The 20,000-nt window shown below is 45.0% G+C and overlaps 1 protein-coding gene and 1 non-coding gene across 4 annotated transcripts in view; one reads left to right on the forward strand and one right to left on the reverse strand.

Annotated features, from left to right (window-relative positions):
* Nucleotides 1-20,000, forward strand: part of Eepd1 (endonuclease/exonuclease/phosphatase family domain containing 1) — a 106,315-nt gene that overhangs the window by 70,765 nt on the left and 15,550 nt on the right. The gene's annotated exons all lie outside the window — the stretch shown is intronic.
* On the reverse strand, nucleotides 9,896-10,029 carry LOC120094485 (small nucleolar RNA SNORA17). The gene has a single exon (XR_005488791.1). It is a non-coding gene; the product is annotated as a small nucleolar RNA SNORA17 (small nucleolar RNA).

A 20,000-nucleotide genomic window follows, 5' to 3' on the forward strand; every position in this document is an offset into this window, starting at 1 on the left:
GGGAGTGGTTACAAAATACCATGTATTCAAGGCTAACTCCCCACTTTCTGTTCTATTAGATTTAGTGTATCTGGCCTTACGTTGAAGTTTTTTGATTTGTTTTGTTTTGTTTTTTTTCCACGTGGAAAGGTTTATTGAGAGAAGAAGAGTAGAAGAGGAGAAGAGTAAAGGTTGGAGATGAGCATGTGGAGGGAAGGGGGTAGGGGGATGGGGAGAGAAGTGATAAAGGGAAGAGGGCAAGAGCAAGAGAGCAAGAAAAGAGACTAAGAGAAAGAGCACGTTGAGGTCTTTGATCGGCACCATTTTGTTAAGATGCTCTCTGCTTTCCACTGAACTTTGTATTCATGCTGATCCTCCAACAAGTGGAACAGGAGCTGTCCCTAAATCTGTCGCCTGCCTATGGATCCCTTAACTGGGCCACCTTGTCTGGCCCCAGTGGGAGAGGATGCGCCTAGTCCTGCAGTGACTTGATATTGGGGTGGGTATGGGGGCCGCGTGTCACTGGATCTACCTTTGAAAAATGTTTGAAGTTGCAGATGTATGGATTGGCAAGAAAAGGAAATAAGTCACCCTTGGATCAAATGTGGGCTGTCTGCTGAACCCCTTTGGGGAGTTTCATGGTGGCCATCTTCTGCCTGTCTGATTGTATTTTGGGGCTACTTCTCTGATGGTTTAATTGGGTTTCCTGCGTACTTAAAATGTTCCATTGTTATTCCTTAGTCTTCTAGTTAGTTCTAGACTTACAGAGTCAATGAACAGAGATTGTACACATATGGATTATTGATGTATATGCAGAGGCCTCAGCTGGGTCTACAAAATAAAACAAAACAAAATAAAACAAAACAAAATAAAACAAAACAAACAAAACAAGCAAAAAACAGGCTAATTCGGTTATGTCTCAGGATCAGAGGAGCTTTGGCCCATGGACATGGTTCAAAGTCTAAACGAGCACAGGAGAACTAGCTTTACTTTTACTTTGGGCTAGAGCAGTCAGTCCTCTGTGTCTCACTCAGAGGCTTTTTCTTAACCACCAGCCTGAAAAAGTTTTACTGGCCTGTCAGGATGACTCATGACTTTGTGGCATTCCTAGGTCATGAGCTGGCTACAACTTTTTCTGTGCTGCCTTAGCCGTCCTGCCTCCGCTCTCTGCAGTCTCCACTTATGATCACGGTCGTGTACCTTATATCAGAATGACCTTCCCTCAGCTAACAATGTGAACTGAGTAAGATGCACTCAGGTATTGCCAGGTCCCAAAGGACAACTAAAATAGGCAGACACTGTAGGAGCCACAAGAGCGGCAGGAAGGAGCTCAGAGTGAGGGCCATTTCCCTGTCACTTGACCTAGCTCTCTACCCTGTGGGTGGCTAGTGTGTGGGCAGCCAAGTCCCCAGCAGAAGCCCAATGTGTAGAGAGGAATAAGAAAGTTTGGCCTGAGCTTGAGACTCCCCATTTTCTCTGTCGTTTTCTGTCTTCTGGTGTCACTTTCTTCCTGGTGTCACTTTCTTCTCCCTGCTTTCGCTTTATCGCATTCTTCCTTGGAGGCTTAGATTCTCCATTTGAGCACTTCTCTGCTGGTGTGGAAGGCCCCTTATTGTAAACTGATCTTTAATGTTGTCATAGCTGATTCTTTCTGCTTTAGCACATTGCCTTTCCAGTTTATCCATGCCAAGGTCTTTCTGTTCCCTCATGATTTCCTGTTTAACCTTTTGGTATGTCCAAGTGAATTGTTTAATTTCCACACACCTATAAATTTTCCAAACTTATTTTTATTTAAAGATTTATTATTTATATGAATACACTGTCACTGTCTGCAGACACACCAGAAGAGGGCATTGGATCTCATTACAGATGGTTGTGAGCCACCATGTGGTTGCTGGGAATTGAACTCTCGACCTCTGGAAGAACAGTCAGTGCTCTTAACCGCTGACCCATCTCTCCAGCCCCTAAACTTTTTTTTCTCACTGATTTTTCATTTCCACCTTCTTGTGGTCAGGGTACGTGTTTCCTTTGATTTTTATCTTTGTAAGTGTGTTGACCCACGGTTACTGGCCCAGTGTATGGTCTGTCCGGAGATCTCCTGTGTGTACGTCAGATGTGTGTTACTAGATGTCTGGAGTGACTGTAGGCTTTGTTGACTCACGCTTCTGCCTGATGTTACAGTCTTGTCAATCACCTGCCTAGTCAAACTTAACTATTATCAGTGAATTACCTATTCCTTTAATTCTGTCAGTTCTTGGTTCAATTATTTGGGGGCCCTGTTATTGAGTTCATAATGATCATATCATTCTAATCCCTTGACCCTTTTATTATGTATTGTCTTTTCATCATGTCTATTTTTAGTAATTTTTTAAAGTTCAATTTTCTTTTCCTTCCTTTTTTTTTTTTTTTTTTTTTTTTCTTTTTTTGGACAGGGTTTCTCAATCCTGGCTGTCTAGGAACTCTCTCTGTAGACTAGGCTGGTCCCTAACTCAGAGGCCCGCCTGCCCCTGTCTCATGAGTGCTGGGCTAAAGGTGTACACCCACATACCCAGCTACAGCCCATCTTTCTGACCTTAGCGCAGTTCCTCCTTGCATCATATCCACCCCTTTCCCCTTTGGCTTTCATTGCCACTCTCAGACCCTGCGACAGTTGATGCCTGTTTTTTATATAGCGTTTTATGCTTAGCATTGTGAAGGCTGTGGTTGAACGGGAGGCTACCATTTCACCTTCGTTTTTTTGTCTTTACTCTTTGTTGTTGATCCTCATTGCTCCGCTCTTAGGTATTAAGCATACATTTTTCCTAGCATTTGTTTAATTCTTTTTCTTATTTACTGATTGTTTTTCGAGACAGGGTCTCACTATGCAGCCCAGACTAGCCCAGCAATCCTCTTGCTTTAGCCTCCCAAATCAAAGGGTCATAGGCATAAGCCGCACACCCAGCTTTACGTAAATACATAGCACTGTAGTTTTTAAAATCCTTTCTTTACGTATATCCATATGTTATTTTCTAGTAGCTGTTTCATGACTTATCATAATATCTTAATTTATAAGGTCACACCAACTGCTTTCAAATTTTTATTGTTTCACACTGATGCTTCCAATCCCAGCAAGCTGTAGGCATATTTGTGCTCTAGAGCTCATCCTCTCCTCCCCCTTTTACGCGAGTGATAGGCATATTAATCCATATTTTGTAGACTGACTCTGCATTGCTGGAATTCTTTTTATATACACCTTTAGGCTTTTAAAGGAGGCAGGAGATAGAGCAAGCATTTACCTGTAGATTAGCCTCGAGAAGCCTACCTTACAATCACAGCTGATTATTCGTGCCTGTGGATTTGAGTGACCACTTAGTGTGATTTTCTTATTCCAGAACATCGTTATTCATTCCTAGCTCCCTTCTCCTTTATTTAATTTTTTTATGTGGTGTAGGCCTTATAGTACAATTAAATGTATGTTCTTTTATACAACCTCTCACCCCCACACACCATAACTCTGGGATTGAAACCATGACCTTGTAGATGCTGAGTGCTCCGTTCAACTGGGCCACACCCCAATCACTTAAATGAGATAATGGAAGGGCAGAAATAGGCTCCCACAACAGCAACTACAATTGCATTTGCAGGTGGTACTTTTTTAAAAATTCAGTTCTCTGGTTAGTGTGAGATTATTTGCTTTTGGCCTAAATATCATATTTTGAAAGTATTAAAATATAATCATATCATTTTTTTCTTTTCCCCATCCAACCTGTTCCATCTCCTTTTCTCTTAAATTCATGACTTCTTTTTCTTTGATTATTATTCTTACACACACACACACACACACACACACACACACACACACACACAATGTATAAATATATACAAATAGAACATCGTCTTTTTGCTTGGTGTTGGTTGTATGTCTATGATTTTAGGGCTGAAATTTGGTATTGGATAACAGAGGGCTCACACCTGGGGAAGACTAGTTTTCTTCCTCTCTTAGTAGTCATTAGTTGCCAGTAATTCCTTGTCTGGGGGTGGGACTCCATGAGATTTCTGCCATGATATCATACCATGATAGCATGTCTATTGATCTAGTAGTTTAGGTTGAGGACGAGTATAACTTCCCTGTCATTTTAAGGCGACATTATCTCACAGCAGGCTTTTGGTTCTTTGCCTCCTTCCATTCTCCTGAGCCTGAGGTGAGGAGGTTGTGTGATAGATGTATCCATTGGGGTTGGGCACCCCATAATCAGTTATCTCTGCATTGTGACCAATGGTGCTTTTCTATAGTGGTGTCCATCTGTTGCAAAGAGAACCTTTACTGAGGAGTGGGAGCTATACCTACGTGTGATATCAAGGTATGTTTTAGAATGCAGTTCAGGGATCACTCTGGTCTAATAAAGTGGCCATAGGTTCTCCTCTAAACTCCATGACTTCACTTGCCCCTAGTAGTTGTCTAGGTTTTCAGTCCCAGGCCTCGTTTTTTTCTCCCGTTGAGCTTTCAGTCCAGTTAAGAGTGATTGGTCACTGCCAAGACATGAGTACCACTATTACCCTTTAGAGATAGCTTGCCTCTCTGATTATAACTTTAAAGTATTGCTCATTAGATGACTCAGCGAAAGAACAGTTTGCCCAATTGTAAGATCAAATGGCAGTCATTTCATTTTCTTTCAGCACCATCTATCTGCCATTTCTCTCCTTCCCTCTATCCCTTCCTTTCTTCCTTCCTTTCTTCTTCCAGAACAGGGTCTCATGTAGCCCAGGCTAGCCTTGAAATGCATGTGTAGCCAAGGATGACCTTGACATTCTGATCTTCCTGTTCTCATCATCCACGTGTTGGGTTTATAGGTGTTTGCCATTGCTCCTGGCTTGATTATGTTATTTTACTGCCTTGGTCTCCATTGTCTCTGTGCAGGTTCAGTAGTCTATCTCACTGGGACCAAGTGACTTTACACAGCTGGATACATTTCTAATACTGCTATGTTAACCAAATGAAGTATTTGATCTATTAGATTTCTTATGATAGACTCATGTGTATTTCCTTAGTGTCCTAAATCTGGTCCTGCCTTAGTGACAGTTTCTTTTGTTTGAAATGAGCTTTAAGGCATTAACTGCATAAAGTACAGTGAAAGTTTCATGTGGATTGAGCAAAGGGGAAAATGACAAGGTATCAATATACTCTAGAAACACCAAGTATTTTGTAGTGAGTGGACATTGAATTTGACTCTCAAATACTAGATCTCAAAATCAGTATAGTATGCCTCACCTAGCATTTGTTTCAGCACATGTCTTGAATGTATACTTGGGCATATGGGTGAGTGGGCATATGGACAGCTGAATGAATGACCAATAGAAATAGAGTATATTTGATTGCCACATAAAATGGTATCTGCTGCCAGAAGTCGTAGTGAAAACGTGTGAGAACTGTTGTGTTAATTTGTTGGCTCGGAAGAGAGGTGCTGAGGGATTTGTCAGTATTGGAAGGCTTCTGCTTGTCTTCACTTTTTAACAGGTTGGTGCTGGCCCTCACAATAGCCAACACCTATAGCTGCTGGGAGAGCCATATGGCACATGTTCTACAGTTTCCTGACCTTTTTTAGTCTAGCCTCCACACTAGTCTTATCAGGAAATGCAAACAATGGACTAAACCTGGAGAGAACTTTCAATTCACTCTTTCTAGAAAGTTCTTAGGCTTTTCATGAATGCTTCCTTCATTCATTGGTTTCTGAATACCGACTTTGTACTCAGCCTAGTTTGGGATAGGTGGTCATTGAAAAGAAACAAAAGGGCAGACAGGTGAAACTGATTTCCCTGAGTTGCTAAACACATCAGTGCCAGATGTTCTCAGCAGGTAAAATGTCCAGACTGAGCTGGTTGTTAAAGTTTGCTTTGCCAGAAATAATTCAGAGGAGTGTTCTGATGAACTGGCAATTCTGCATTTAGGGTAAGTAATTCCTGCAGCTGATAAAATATTTTTACTAGCTTTCAAAGACATTAAAGTGATGAATTTGGACCTTCAGATTCTAGACTTCTTTGGAAAGTGTCCAACCTGGCTTCAGAGATTTTGACACATTTGGGTAGTGATTCACAAGTGCACACTGATACCAGGATGCAAGACCTGCCCGAGGGTCCTAGACTTGATTTCCCCACCACACGCAATGGCTAAAGCAGATCCCCAGCATACCAATGTCGAAACTGAAGAAGTTTGGGGTTGTGCCTAAATGCCCATATTTGCACAAGTTGCTGGGGAAGGCAGGAAATCTCCCAAGGCTTCTAGCCTGTAAGACTGCAGGATTACATCATAGCTAGTCTCCTGCCCTCCCTCTTCCTCTCCTCTTGGCTGGAAGTCCCTGTGGAGACACAGCACTTATCCACTGACTGTTGGTGTGCTTTCTCTGCCTGCTCCCGCCCGTTTATGCACTTAGTTTATATGAATATATTCATGAATAAGGCGTGGAACAAGCGTTCCCTTTCAGGATGAGGCATGGGCATTGAGGTTTCGGTAACAGCAGTTAGTGAGCTTTTCTTTTATGAAAAAGAAATGGCCGAGATGAGAAAGTGGGAAGCACGTGCCTTCCACATGAGTAAAGGCTAAGCCAATCAAGTGATATTTTTCCTGTGGTTAGATGAAATTTCTAGAACACTGGGAGAGAAATTAAATATAAAATTATTGTTTTCAGAGTCACCCTTCTATCCTATGATTTATACAGAAGAGCTTTGGTATCTGCAGGGGGTTGTTCCAGGACCCCTCCTTACCAATTCCTCAAATATTTACATATACACTAAACGCACCCTCTTCTATTTGATCACATTAAGTTTACACTACTTAATACAATACAAACACTATGTAAATAGTAATTGTCTCAATTGTTTAGGGAATGATACTAAAACACGTCTGTACATGTTCAATACACACAAACATACTTTTGTTCTGAATACTTTTAATCTATAGTTGAGTGAATTTGTAAATAAAGATGCTGGACCCATGGGTATGGGTATTTGTTTCAGGAAGGAGCTGAGAGACATGATATCTTGGGCAGATCTCCTGGGGGTCTGGCACACTGATAGGAAGTGGCTTCATTGCCCCACGGCATTGGCGTGGTGGTCACAATACAAACCTTGACCATTATTCAGCTTGGTTTCAGTGCCCATTTCCTAACCCTTTCTATCTGTTTGCATTCAGCCCACCCTTTTCCTATATTCTGAAAGGATCTAAAAAAGTCTGTGAGACTAACATCACGTACTTTGGCGTTGCAGCTGGCCAGAAAATTTAATGAGCAAGAAACTTGACTGAAAGATAGGTGGGGATTTGGCTTTGTGTTTCCCCATTAGCCTAGAAAAATGAAGAATTAATGAATCTCAGACATTCTTCACTTCTTGCTGCCACCAAGCCTCTGGGAATGAAAAATTGTAGGTCTTTCTCTCCTTTGCTGCCCACACAGGAGAGAACACTTAAAGCTATGGAGTCTCCTTGGCAGAAAATTGGGAAAAGTAAAGGCGTTTGAGAGCGGGATTTGGCATAATGAAAATCTACGTAGTAAAATGTCATGAACTATATTGCGTCCCCCCACAGTTTTGAAGTCTTCGTGTTATGATTATTGCTGAAGAAAGCAGGTCATATTAATACGGTTTAGAATAGCTGAAGACTGGCATTTCAGAAGAAAAATGGCAACCAGAGCCATTTCCCTGAGGCATCGTAAGTGCTAATTCTGTTTAGTGTGACAATTCCTAAATAACTCTGGGTCCCTCGCAGAAGCACGTGTAGGTAGTGTTGGGGCTCTGCAGTCTAGAGAGAGTTACAGAGGAAGCTAATTGTCAGCATGTACAGACCAAGAAAATGTGTCTCTGGAGCTCAAAAACTGTGTGTGGGCGTTCACAGAGAGGAGGCCTGGGAGCTAGTGTGAACGGCAGCTTTGCTCTGCTCCAAAGGACTAGTCTTTGGATTGAAGCACTTGGGCACTGAGCCTTCCTCACATTTGCAGTCTTTGTCTGCTTCTCATCTTCTCCTTGTCCTTTCCCTGCTATATCTGAACCTTGAACTCTCTGGGGTAAAAGCGCTCCATACTAGTAACATGTATCACTCCAATAGAAATTCCTGACCTGCAATTCTTTTTAGCCTTTTTATTGGTTTCTTGTGAACCATACATCATGAACTCCAATTCCAGTCATCTCCCGCTCCCCTCGTACCCACCCAACACTCTTGCAACCTTCAATCCAGCAGTGGGGAAAAAAAAATCTCATTGTGTCCCACAGTATACCCTTTTGACCACACTTCTTTGCTTGCAAATGTTCATTACAGTGACTCATTGGTCTGGTACAAGACCTCTGGCTTCTGCTACTTTATCAATACTGGAACCTCTCTGATCTCATGTTGTTGTCCTGTGTCATGGAGATTCTGTAGTGGTTGGGTCTGTAGGACCGGCCCCTTCATATACTCCAGCAGTTCACTGATGGGGTAGATGTTGGGGTGGGCAAATTCAAAGCCCTGGATCTTGGCGCGAGAGAGTTCTGAGCTGGTCAGTCTGCTGGATCTTCTGCATTCACAGGCTTGGAGCTGCCTCACCATCAACCCCCACCAAAAACCAGGGCCAGCTCTTATGTGCTGCCCAGGCAAGGTTTGGGGCCTGCTCTCTGGAACTGCTCTCTGCTGGAGCTGGTGAGGGACATGGCCAGTTCTCCCACTCTCATGACCCTGGGGCCAGCACTCCTGACTAGCATAGACATCGAGGGATGAGGAAGGCATATCCCTGTTGTCCACACCACTGCAAAAGACAAGAGGCAGGGCTAGTTCTCCTGTGCTCACATCCTTGGGGCTGGTTCACCTACAAACCCTACATCAGTACAGGGCCAACTCTCCCAAGTGCTGTAGCAGCTGAGAGGCAGGGACAGCTCTCTTGTTTTTATGACCCCACTGGGGCCAACTCTCCTGCCTACTGTAGGTGGCAAGAAATGGGGGTGGGGTTCTCTCTCTTGTTCATGTCACCACACAGCAGAAAATTGGTGGGCTCAGCTATTTCATGCTCATGCCTCAGGCAAGCTCCCCAGTCCCTCCCACCAGAGTAGAGGGTCAGCTCTACTGTGCTGCCCTGACAATGTGTGCAGCCTGCTCATGCTGCAGCTAGTAAGGGGCAGAGCCAGGTCTCCTGTCTGCTAAACTGGTAAGGGATGAATGTATCCCTCGTCCACAGCACAACACAGGAGGGAGTGGCAGGGCCAGCTCTTCCATGCCTGTATCCTTGGGTTAGGCTCACTGGCAACTTCGATGCCAGAGCCCAGGGTGGGGTCGGCTTTCCTGCTCCTAGGCCTCCAAGGCCAGCTCTCCCATGATGCCCAGGCAAGGAATGGGGCCAGTTCTCCTCAGACACTAATATGGTGCTGGGTGGCAGCCCAGGTGAGGGACATCTGCTTGGCCTTTGCTGGCAATAGATCCCTGCTGCTGCAAGGCCATGGACCCATATGTGGCCCTAGGTAGGTAGCATCACTAGCTACTCACATCAGGCTGACCCTCACTACCCTCTAGTTCTCAGCTCTGCCTCTCTTCCTTGTGCCCACGTCTTTCTGTTTCTCTTTCTCTTCCCCTTCTCCACCACCTACTTGCTCATCTTAGTGACACCTCGGGTCTTTGAGTATCTGGGGTTGTGAGGAGTGGTCTCAGGACTGCTATGCCCCTGCTGTATTATGGTACCAGGCAGGGGTCATCTCAGGCTTGGTCTGATCTCCAAGGCCTGAGCAGTGCTGCACTGGTGATCTTCTCATGATAGCTGTCTGGGCCCCATGGCTCTAGTCTGGTGGTCGTCTAGGGCTCGCTCCTTGCTCAGCCCAGGGTTCGTTCTTCTGGTTTCCACCTTGACCATGCCACATGTCCTGGGAGTTTATCTGGGCCTGTCTGGTGCAGGATTTGTGGTTGCCTCAGGTCCCCTTTTTTTTTTCAGGGAATGTTGGGCTACTGTAATCATTCAGATGTTCATAGGTAAGAACACTGAGCATAGACATAGCCTCTCTCCTCTCTGTCACCTACTGATCCACATGTGACACAGCAGCCACACCTGCAATGCCTCTAGGGACAGGGACCTACCACTTTTGAGGCATGAGTTATTTTGACTTGTGGTTCCTGAAGTTTCAACCATAGTCCTTGGCTCCACTCATCATGATGACTGGAGACTCTTCACCTTGCGGGATCTGGGAAGTAGATGGAGACCATCCTGTTGTCCCTGGATCTCCTTTCCCCTTTTTATTCCTGCAGCCCCATCTGGAATAGTGTCTGTCCCATCCCCCACTTAGATGATGATGATGATGATGATGATGATGATGATGATGATTTTTAGAAATGTGTTCCGATATACCCCTCGGCCCTCTTTATGAAATTTTCCAGGCATTTCTCAGTCCATAACCACACAGGGCTGGAGAGATGGTTCAGTGGTTAATTCACAACCACCTGTAAACGCAGCTCCCGGGGAGCTGATCCCTTTCTGGCTTCCTTGGGTCTCCACACACATGGGAGATATTCATGAGAACACATATACATGCACATACATTAAAAAAGAAGCACAATTTACCATCATACCCTCTTGCGAATCACTTTGCTTAGGGTGCTTTGGTGGGGGGGGGGTCGGAGGATGGTCTTTTTCCTCCATGTTATCCATTCTTTGAGGGTGTTCGTCAGACATCAAAGAGTAAAGATGAGTCTAAAAACAGGAAGGGGTGTGCTTGTCTAATCAGCAAGGCCTGTGTTAGGACATATGCTACCTTGTGGTGCAAGTTCATGGCAAGTGCATCTGATCACAAGTCCATGTTGTAACACACAGCCCGACAGCTCTTGCCGAACTGGCAGCTCAGCATTACAGTAGAAGTAGCAGGCAGCTCTGCTTCCTCCGCCTTCACTGTTAGTGTGCTTCTTGGGCTACTTAAACTGTAGACTCTGGGTAAGCATGTTCAGTGAAAGGGCCGTGACATGAACATCCCAGTGTTTTACTGTGATGTGGGATGTGCTTCAGTCTGCCTGCAACTTCCCCACGTTCTCCCAAAATAGCTATAAAAATCCTCCAAAACGCACTGCTATTTTCAGACTTGCTTCCACTTAGAATAATTAGTTTCAGTCATTACTCACGAGTTTAGTGCCTTAATTGGGAAAGAGGAGCTTCTTTTATTTGCCCTAAAGCTAACTCACTCTCTCTCTCTCTCTCTCTCTCTCTCTCTCCCCCCCCCCCTCTCTCTTTCTCTCAGAACCAGTTTTCAGTTTTCGAAGAATTACTGGGTCATTCCCAGAGCGGAGAGAAGTATTGAGTTACTGCGTATAAGGAGCCACCCCACGGTGGGCCCTGCCTCTCTGTTCCCACTAGATCACCTTGCATTCTGTACTGCAGCTGTGCAGCCTTTGAGATCGCAGGGCCCCTGTTCACAGTCTTCAGTGATGATAGGGGTGCTTGTGGGCAAGGAACTGATTCCTTTCAGCCTGGTTAGGACTCTGCAAGCTCATACCGCTCCTGCTGTCTTTGCTGCAGCTAAGTAGCTCTCTGGTCTATCAACTCTTCCTGCTTTCTCTGCTACGCTTCTTCTGTGTGCTTTCTTTGCTTCTGAAATGCTCGCCCCACTTCTTTGTCTACTCAGCTCCTCTTTCTCTTCAGTTTGGATCTCAGACATTACCTCTGCAGAAGCCTCCTCCAACTGAGGCAGTTTCCCCACCAGGGGCAAATATGCACACAGGTTTCTCCAGTCAGTTCTTCATAGCATGAGTCACCAGTCTGGTTTTGCTTTAGGCTGTTTCTTGATTAACTGTATGTCTCCACCTCTGGTCCCCAGCCTTCATCCCTAGCCAACACAGCCTGGGCAGGCAATGGTGCTCTTTCCTAATTCTCAGAGGTCCAGAACTGCTGTGCATCCAATGTTTCTGTCTCGCTCAGCCATTGTGCGCTGATGCTTTAATCCCTGCAGTGAGGCAGAGCTCTGAGAATTAATGAAGGGAGAGAGAATACAGGTTTGCTGCTAAATAACAGACCCGGCCCAGAAGGGCACATTCTGGGAGAGAACCCCGGTGATGGCGGTGGTGTGCGGCTAGCATCTGGTAGATTTATTTAAAGTATCTGAGCCGCTGAGCACACACAGTTCCACAGAGTTCTAAACTCAAAACCAACCATACTACTTAGCAGTTTTTGGGGCTTAGACTCGCCCGAGGGTCCTAACAAGTGCAGGTTGGTATTAGGAGAATTTCTCCACAGAGGTATTTTATTATAAGGAAAGCTAGAGAGAGGGATAAAGGTGAGTATCGTCTGTCTGCAGGTGACAGAAAAGAAGTTTATTTGTGAGGATTCTTCTCTTTTGTGCCCATCAGACATTTTAAAAAAAATGTCACTTTCTTTCCAATCACAGATTCTGGGAGGTGGACTATAGCTTTTGTCATGTACTCCCCAGGTCTCTCTCTGAGCTGTAGTCTACCACAGGTACATGTTAAAACAAAACAAAAACTCTTGGCTTGTTTTCATAAACAAAGACAGAATAACCTTAAGTTCTTAAGATATTTGAAACATGATAAAACACATGGCGCATGTGAGGGTGGGTGAGGGTCTCCTGCCACCGTTGTATAATGTTTCTAGTGAAAAATAAGCCTCAAATGGCAGAAATTATCTCCAGGCAATAAATCTTTCACTATCAAGGGGATGCAGTGTAGATAACAGTGATTTAGAGAGCCTGTTACTTAGGTTCGAGGAGTTTCTCCAAGTGTGGCATGTATAATCCTGGCAGGGGAACAGTCTACCATGATCCCACTAGGGAGGAGAGACAGCAAGATCGTATGTTTGAGGCTAGACTGCTACATGCTGGGGAATTGTCTCAGAAAGGGACAAGGGACCATAGATGTAGGAAAAGTAGAATGTGTGTGTGTGTGTGTGTGTGTGTGAGAGAGAGAGAGAGAGAGAGAGAGAGACAGAGACAGAGAGAGAGACAGAGACAGAGAGAGAGACAGAGAGGGAGAGAGACAGATAGAGCATGTGTGAATAGAGAGATGAAGTCTATGGATGAGATTCATAGGAAACCGTCTAGAAATAATTTCCTAGAAATATTAGCATTGGTGGTCTTTGCACAGTGATATTACACTCTTATTTTTTCTGTCTTTGCCTTACGAATTGCCTGAGTTATTATATCAGCCATTAGTTTCTATTTAATGAGAACAAAACAAAACAAATGACCACAAGATCACCATCAGAGTCTCCGCTACCATGTGAGATGGATCCTTAGTGCCTGAAGACCTTGAGAGAAGAAAGGAAGTTTTAGAACTGTTTCTGAAAGGTAGGGACAGTGGTGACAGTGACACAGAGACGAGCTAGCTGTTCGAAGCATACCATCCCTAAGGAGAGCTCTTATTCACAGTCCTAATTTTATTTCAGTCTCCATGAAATTTCTTGCTTTTGAAACTACTTGCCCTTAAAATTTTTGGGGTGGGGTGGGGTAGGGAAGTCCTTCCTCAGTACATGTAACTGTCTCGTGTCTTTTGGGAACCATGAGAGATTACCAGCCATTGGAGACAGGTTATATGCAAAGAGGTCATAATTAAATGATTGTATGGCTGTTTGTTCCTTTCCTTCCTCTGTGAAGTACAGATGCTCGGACAAGGATGCACAGCCAGCCACACACAACTTCCTTTTCCTTTCTCTGTAGAAAGAGGAGCTGTTCTCACAGTGACATGTAATAAAGAAGGAGCTGACGGCCTGGGTTTCTCTGGACAGATGAAGGCAGGGTCTTACTTAGAGCAGGGTCCAGGTGACACGCAATGACATGGTCCCCATGAAAGGGAAGGCTGACCTATAGCATGCATGCTTGTGAGGTAGGCTACTAGTGACACAACTGGCTTCAGCAGGGTCGTTTGTCTTCAGGCTTCAGTTCCAGAGAACTAACAAGTTGGAGTCTGGATGGACACTGCATGAAGGCAGGCGTACACTGTCATCTGGGAGTAGCTGGCTAATGTGTTCTGAATGCTTGGAGCAAGAGAGTTGACCAATCCTGGCTTTTTACCCTCTTGCTGGCCGTGTGATTGACCCAGTCCTGTCAACCCCATGAGGCAAATGGGGATATCATTGTCTAACCAGAGGGACTGCTCCTATGACATGTTAGAAAGAAGGTGCCAGTTTGTGAGAAGTGCCTCCCACATTTCTCTTCCTTCTCTATGCCTCTTTCCATCTTTTTTTTTTTTAACCAGAAGCACACCTGTGTGTAGATGATTAGGTGCTTGATTGTTCTTTTTATTGGACTCAGCCTACAAGGATCAAAGCCTATTAAAAGTAAGCCTCTATTCTAATTACTTTGGTGAGGGTAGCTTCTTGTGGAGTTTAGGAGACACCGCAGAAAGCTGGTATAGACCTTTTTGTGGGGAACCAAGCTACTGGCAAGTTGACCCTAGTGTTCCAACAGTGCCTTTGTCTTCTTTTTAGGGCTATTTTCTGCTAATGGAAAAGGCCATTTGCTCACTGGGCCTTTGAGTAGTAGAGGCTGAAGTGGACTCCTCTGTTCTTTCCCCAGGACCCAGGGTCTCTGGGCACAGATCCCTGAGGTAATGAAATGGGAGTACTGTGCGTGGGTTTCAGACAAGCCTTGGATCCTGGCATCTGTGTTTGCATTTGAGCTGAGGTAGCTGCACTTTGGCTGGCTATGTAGGGACACAGTACTCATCCTTAAAGAATGTAGGCCAGGGGGTCTTTTTCCTCCCATAAAGGTTTTGGGGAAAGGGAATGGGAATGTTCTTTGCCTTTGCTCTCTGATGGTGTTGGTTGCGTTCTGCCTGAGAACCATCTTTTTCTAGATGTGTGCGAGGGATGGTGAGACTACAAACCATCACCAAAGATATAGCTCCCAGTAGAACTGAGAAAGGAAGGCTGTTTTTATCTCACTTGTACAATGTGGTCTTTCCAAGTCTTGGTATTTTAGAGAAACTTCACAATAGGCTTGCTGTATTTAGAAGGTCAAACATGGGTACTAATTAGTTTATACTTAATGAATTTTAGCATTTGCTTAGTTTTATTATGCAGCAGGCTGATGCTTTTTATGGACTCTGGCCATCCCTTCCTTTTGGCCACCATGTAAGGAATTTCCAATATCTGTTATGTCCTGTGCTCAAACATTTAGATAAGGAAACGCCCTTACTTCCCACCGATATTTCTACAAGCCCTGTCATTGTCTTTTGCCATATTGTATCCTATTCAGATGAGACCCTTGACCCTGCTTGACCTGAGATTGGGCTTCTTCTCTTTTTGGTGGCAATGTATCTTTATAAGGAGAAAACACTCCATCTACTTCATTCGCCAAAGCAGATTGGATTTTTTTCAGTGGCCATACCGAGAACACAGAGGAAATTGGCCTCATCATATGGGAAACTCATTGTCAAAGGGAAGTCACGTCCAAAATGAGGGAAGCAAACCAAACACCCACCCAGGGAAGCAACTCATCTGGAAATCCATCGTCATGGAGCCGGCGCTCCTTGTCATTCCAGGAAACAGGATGAAGTGGCCATGTGGTGTTTGCTTTAAAATGGCTACCAGGACTCCAAAGCTGCTTCCCATTAACCCCGTGAATACTATTAGCAATATGTATAAACTGGTCACAGGGCCAGGTCTTCCTTTACCTTGACTACAAAAGGAAGCTTTAAGTCTCCTAGAGAGTTGGAACACTGTTTTCATTTTTACTTCGACCATGGCCAGTGGCATTAAGGAATATTCTTTTTAGAAAATGGGAGTGGTCAAAGTAAATAAAAAAAAGAGTGCAAAGGTCTGTGGGCAAAGGCAGTCATTTCAAGTCGTAGGGCCCTTTGACCACTGCAGAGATAAGTCATCAGCTGGTCCAGGGCAGACCTGGCAGGCAGCGAGCACTGAGGTCACAGACGTAGTAGATTTTTTTGTCTCTGCATCTCCCAATGCCAGTGCCCCAGGCACCTTGTAGATTGCCATTAAGATGTTTGCTTTGGCCTCCTGTTGCCAAGATATAGGGCGGGGTGGTAATCAAGTAATTCCCATCATTTCTTCCTCATTGGTTATATTAGTCAGTTTTCTGTGACGGTGACAAAATGCCTAAGACAACCACCTTTTAAAGAAGAAAAGTTTACCTTGGCTCATGGTTTTACACATTTCATTCTGTGGTTCATTGTTGACTGTGTTGCCTTTGGGCTCACGGCAGGGCAGAACTGGGTGGTGGTAAGAACGTGGTAGAGGGAACTACCTGAACACCAGGAAGCAACAACAAGAAGAAAGGACCATGGTCCCAATATCCTCTTCAGAAACATAACCCCAGGAACCTGATATCCTCCTGGTAGGCCCCATAGTTTGAAGATTCCTCCACCTCCCCATAGTGCTACCTTCAAGGGGACCAAGGCTTAGACACAAAGGCTTTGGGGGGTAGTATATCCACACAGTAGTACTGATCATCCTTCTGGCCACTGGCTGTGGGGCAAGTTTAAAAAGAAAAAAATGGTTTTGCCCTGCTTGGACTGAATGCAGAGAAGCAAGTTGTGTCTGTGGCTACCCTTGTAGCTCATGCTTCTAGAATGTAGAGGGTGGAAAACCATTGACATAGTCACAACCGAGCACCATTGCTTGCCTGCTGTGTGCCTCGATGTTATATGGTGATCTCATGGATCAACTGCAGAGAGCCACAAGCCAGATGCTTTCAAGGTGCCGGGTTGAAATGCTAACATGGTTTTTGTTTAGAGCAATGAAAGCTGTCTTCCCAGACCGTGCGTGCGTGTGCGTAATGGAGGTTGAATGGCTGAGCTCCACGGCAGCTGCCCAGCTTGTCTGAGCTTCTCACACATGAGAACTGCCTGGGGAAATCTGTTACAGCTTTCAATCTTAGACCTAACCTCAGAGATTCAGTCAATTAGGGCTTATTAATTAACTGGATTAAGAAGAAGAGAGGTAGGCGAGATGGCCCAGCGGGTAAAGGCACTTGTGGTGGAATCCTGTAGATAGAACTGAACATAGCTGGGTAAAGATAAAGAAGATTCAACTCCGTGAAGTTGCCTTCCAACCTCCACACATGTGCCAGGGCACACACACCACCCCCATCATAATACTAAATAATTAACTTACAAAAGAGCAGGGGCCAGCTTAGTTCTGATTTAGGTTGATGATCAGTTAGCTGTAAGAGTTTGAGGCATGCAAGGGAGGATGGTATATTGGTATGAGAGTGGACCAAGTCACTGTTACTGGGACACCTTTTTTTGAACAACACATACTTTTCTTCTGCCATCCCTGCCATTTCGGTCTTTCTGCCTTAGTGACCCAGTTGTACTCACGGGACTATTGTGTCTTTCTTTTGGTTGGGTGGGTGATACAGATTATTTAAGAAGTAGCCGACTTCAAACAGTTTAAGGCAGAGTCCAGGTAGAGAGTGCTTACAAGATGCTTCTCGGTCACATTAGTCTACATTCATTATACATGACCCTGGGTTACATAAAGGCATCTATATGAATATGTAATGCACTTTGAGCTTACTCTTGCTCTATACCCCACCCTGCCCTTCCTGTTAGCCCCCTTATTCCCCTAGAGAGTTTTGATTCTGCATTCATATATGTACACTGGATTGTACGAGTCTGTATAAAAGTTAGGAGCCACACATGAGAGAAAACATGTGACACAAGTCTTCCTGAGACTGAATTCACTTATTATGATTATCTCCAGTGTGTCCAGTTTCTTGAAAATTACAGAACTTCGCTCTTTGTAGCTGAAAAGAACTCCATTCTACACATTGGACATGCTTCCTGAAGATGTCTTCCTTTTGTTTCCCTTTGGCATTGCTGGGATCCAATAACTCTGTGGAGAGGGCCTGGCCTCAGCTCCTCTGACCTTGCTCCACTCTGACCCACCTGTCAGACAAGGGATCCAGCAGACAGGACATGTGTTCAGGTCTTCCCAATGGCATTCACCAGCTGTGTGATCGTGGCCTTAAACCCGAGCCTGGGCCTCACCTGTCTGTGAGGCACTTCGCTCATGAACAACTGTGGGCTGTGTGGAGACAGCAGAGCTGTTCTGGATGGCAGCATCTACCGTAGTGCAGCCGATGGAAAGGCAGACATGTTGATTTCTCACAGCTTCCTCAGATCACAACTCATCCTGGGAAATGGTGGACATTGAGACAGCACGTCTTAGGAGCCTGCTGATGTTTATGTGTCTTGTCTCTGGATCTCACTTTGATCAGTGAGGGCATAAGAGGTGTCCTACTGTGCAGGTTAGCTGTGAACTTCGAATGCAGAGTCATCTCCAGTTACAAACCCATAATTCTTTTCTCCAGTTCTAGAACCATAAGAAAATCCTACCTTGTACTTAGCAGTGATCCTGGAAATTGAGGATAGAACAGTTTCGGCCGGCAACGAATCTATCTCCTCAGCTTTTTGAATAATTATTCGTCTTTAGCAGCATAAGAAATACAAAAGAGGTTGGACAAGGGGAAATGTGTTGTGTGGGCTGAGAGAGGATGACATGGGCCAGTTTCCAAATGTTCTAAATTTAAGTTGGCTCATCAGGATCAGTGATGATGCCTCCTTAGGGCTTCTAGAGGGGGCAAGCACAGAAAGCAGTGCCATTGGCTTGGTCACTTGAGCTGGTTGAATTTGGGGTGTGTTCAGAGATCCACCTGTCCCCAGCTATCCAAAAACCCTCCTGAGGGTTAAGACCCTGCTGCTGGCTGTGGCACCACTGCCTGTAGACAGTGACCCTCAGATGCCCGGGTTCCATGGTAGCTGTAACCTGACAGGGACTTGTGATGATTAACCATCTAGGGTGCACTGTGGAGGTTCTGATGAGACTTCAGTCCTACTTGGGAGACATTGAGGCTTCGTTGGCATTGAAGACCTGGGTTTTGATGGCCTTGCCACTGTAGCAATTGCTTGGAAGTGTTTCCCCTCACTTATCTCTGTTGTCCTTAGATCACAGCTGCGTTTTTAGGGGGGTTTGTATCCTGCTGCATTGGTTCCTTTTTGCATCGCTGTGACATTATCTGATAGAAGCAACTTTTAAAAAGGAAGGATTGTGTTTGGCTTGCAGTTTGCAGGTTAACAATAGGTTGGCTTAAAACTCAATGTCCTTCTGCCTCTGAGTGCTGGCATTAACAGGTACAAGCCACCATATCGTGCCTTGCCTGAGTTTTCAGTTTCACTGATGAGTTCCCCTTTAATGCCTTCATGTTATCCAACCTGGCGAAAGCGTCTCTTCTGTCTTCCCAGAGGAGTCCCTCCCTCTCCTCCTCTACCCAGGCTTCTGTGCTCTTTGCACACAGGAATCAGAGTGGATGCCGATGCTCTGTTGGCTGCTTCCCCTTTAACTCAGTCTAGGACCCCAGACTAGAGAATGATATCACTCGCCTTTAGGTGGTGGGTCTTCCAGTGCCCTTTAACCCAGTCTTGAAGCTACAGCAGACATGCCCAGGAGATTATCTCTCAGGCGATTCAATCCTGTCAGTTATACCCCACCAACTTCATTTGTGTGGTTCTGTGCTGCCCAGAGGGCATGAAAGGAACTTGCCTGGCTGAAGCCCCTGAAGGGCTGTCGGCGGCACTGTAGAGTCCAGGATCCATGCTTAGGCAAAACTGAGGCAGCCACAGCTGCTCTCAAACCTAATTACCCGAAGAGCTTACTACAAGCTCTGATCAAGCAGACCCATGATGTGCTCAGAGAATTAGTGATTTCCAGGAGATGCTGCTGCTGCTGTTCCTCAGACCACACAGAAGAGGAGAAAAATAAATAAAAATAGCCAAGCATACTATGTATATAAACACAGGCTGTGGGAGTCAACTGGGGACAGAGAAGAAGTTTGCTGGCTCAGAATTAAACTGGGGTCATTTTTGCTCCCTCTAAGCCAAGCACTGATCCTCATCCAGGGGCTCCTGGGACCTTGAATCTCCCAGTGTCACAGTATGTATAGGGACCAGACATCTCTTTCTGAACCGTGGAGATTAGAATGATGGAGAGAAACCATTTTGTTCTGAACAAAGAGGGTCCTCAGGTGATAATGGCTTGTAGGTTGATAAATATTTGCTTTCTAATTTGTGGTGTTTAGTAGCATGG

This window comes from Rattus norvegicus, chromosome 8 (assembly GCF_036323735.1).
Source record: "Rattus norvegicus strain BN/NHsdMcwi chromosome 8, GRCr8, whole genome shotgun sequence".
NCBI classification, from domain to species: Eukaryota; Metazoa; Chordata; class Mammalia; order Rodentia; family Muridae; genus Rattus; species Rattus norvegicus.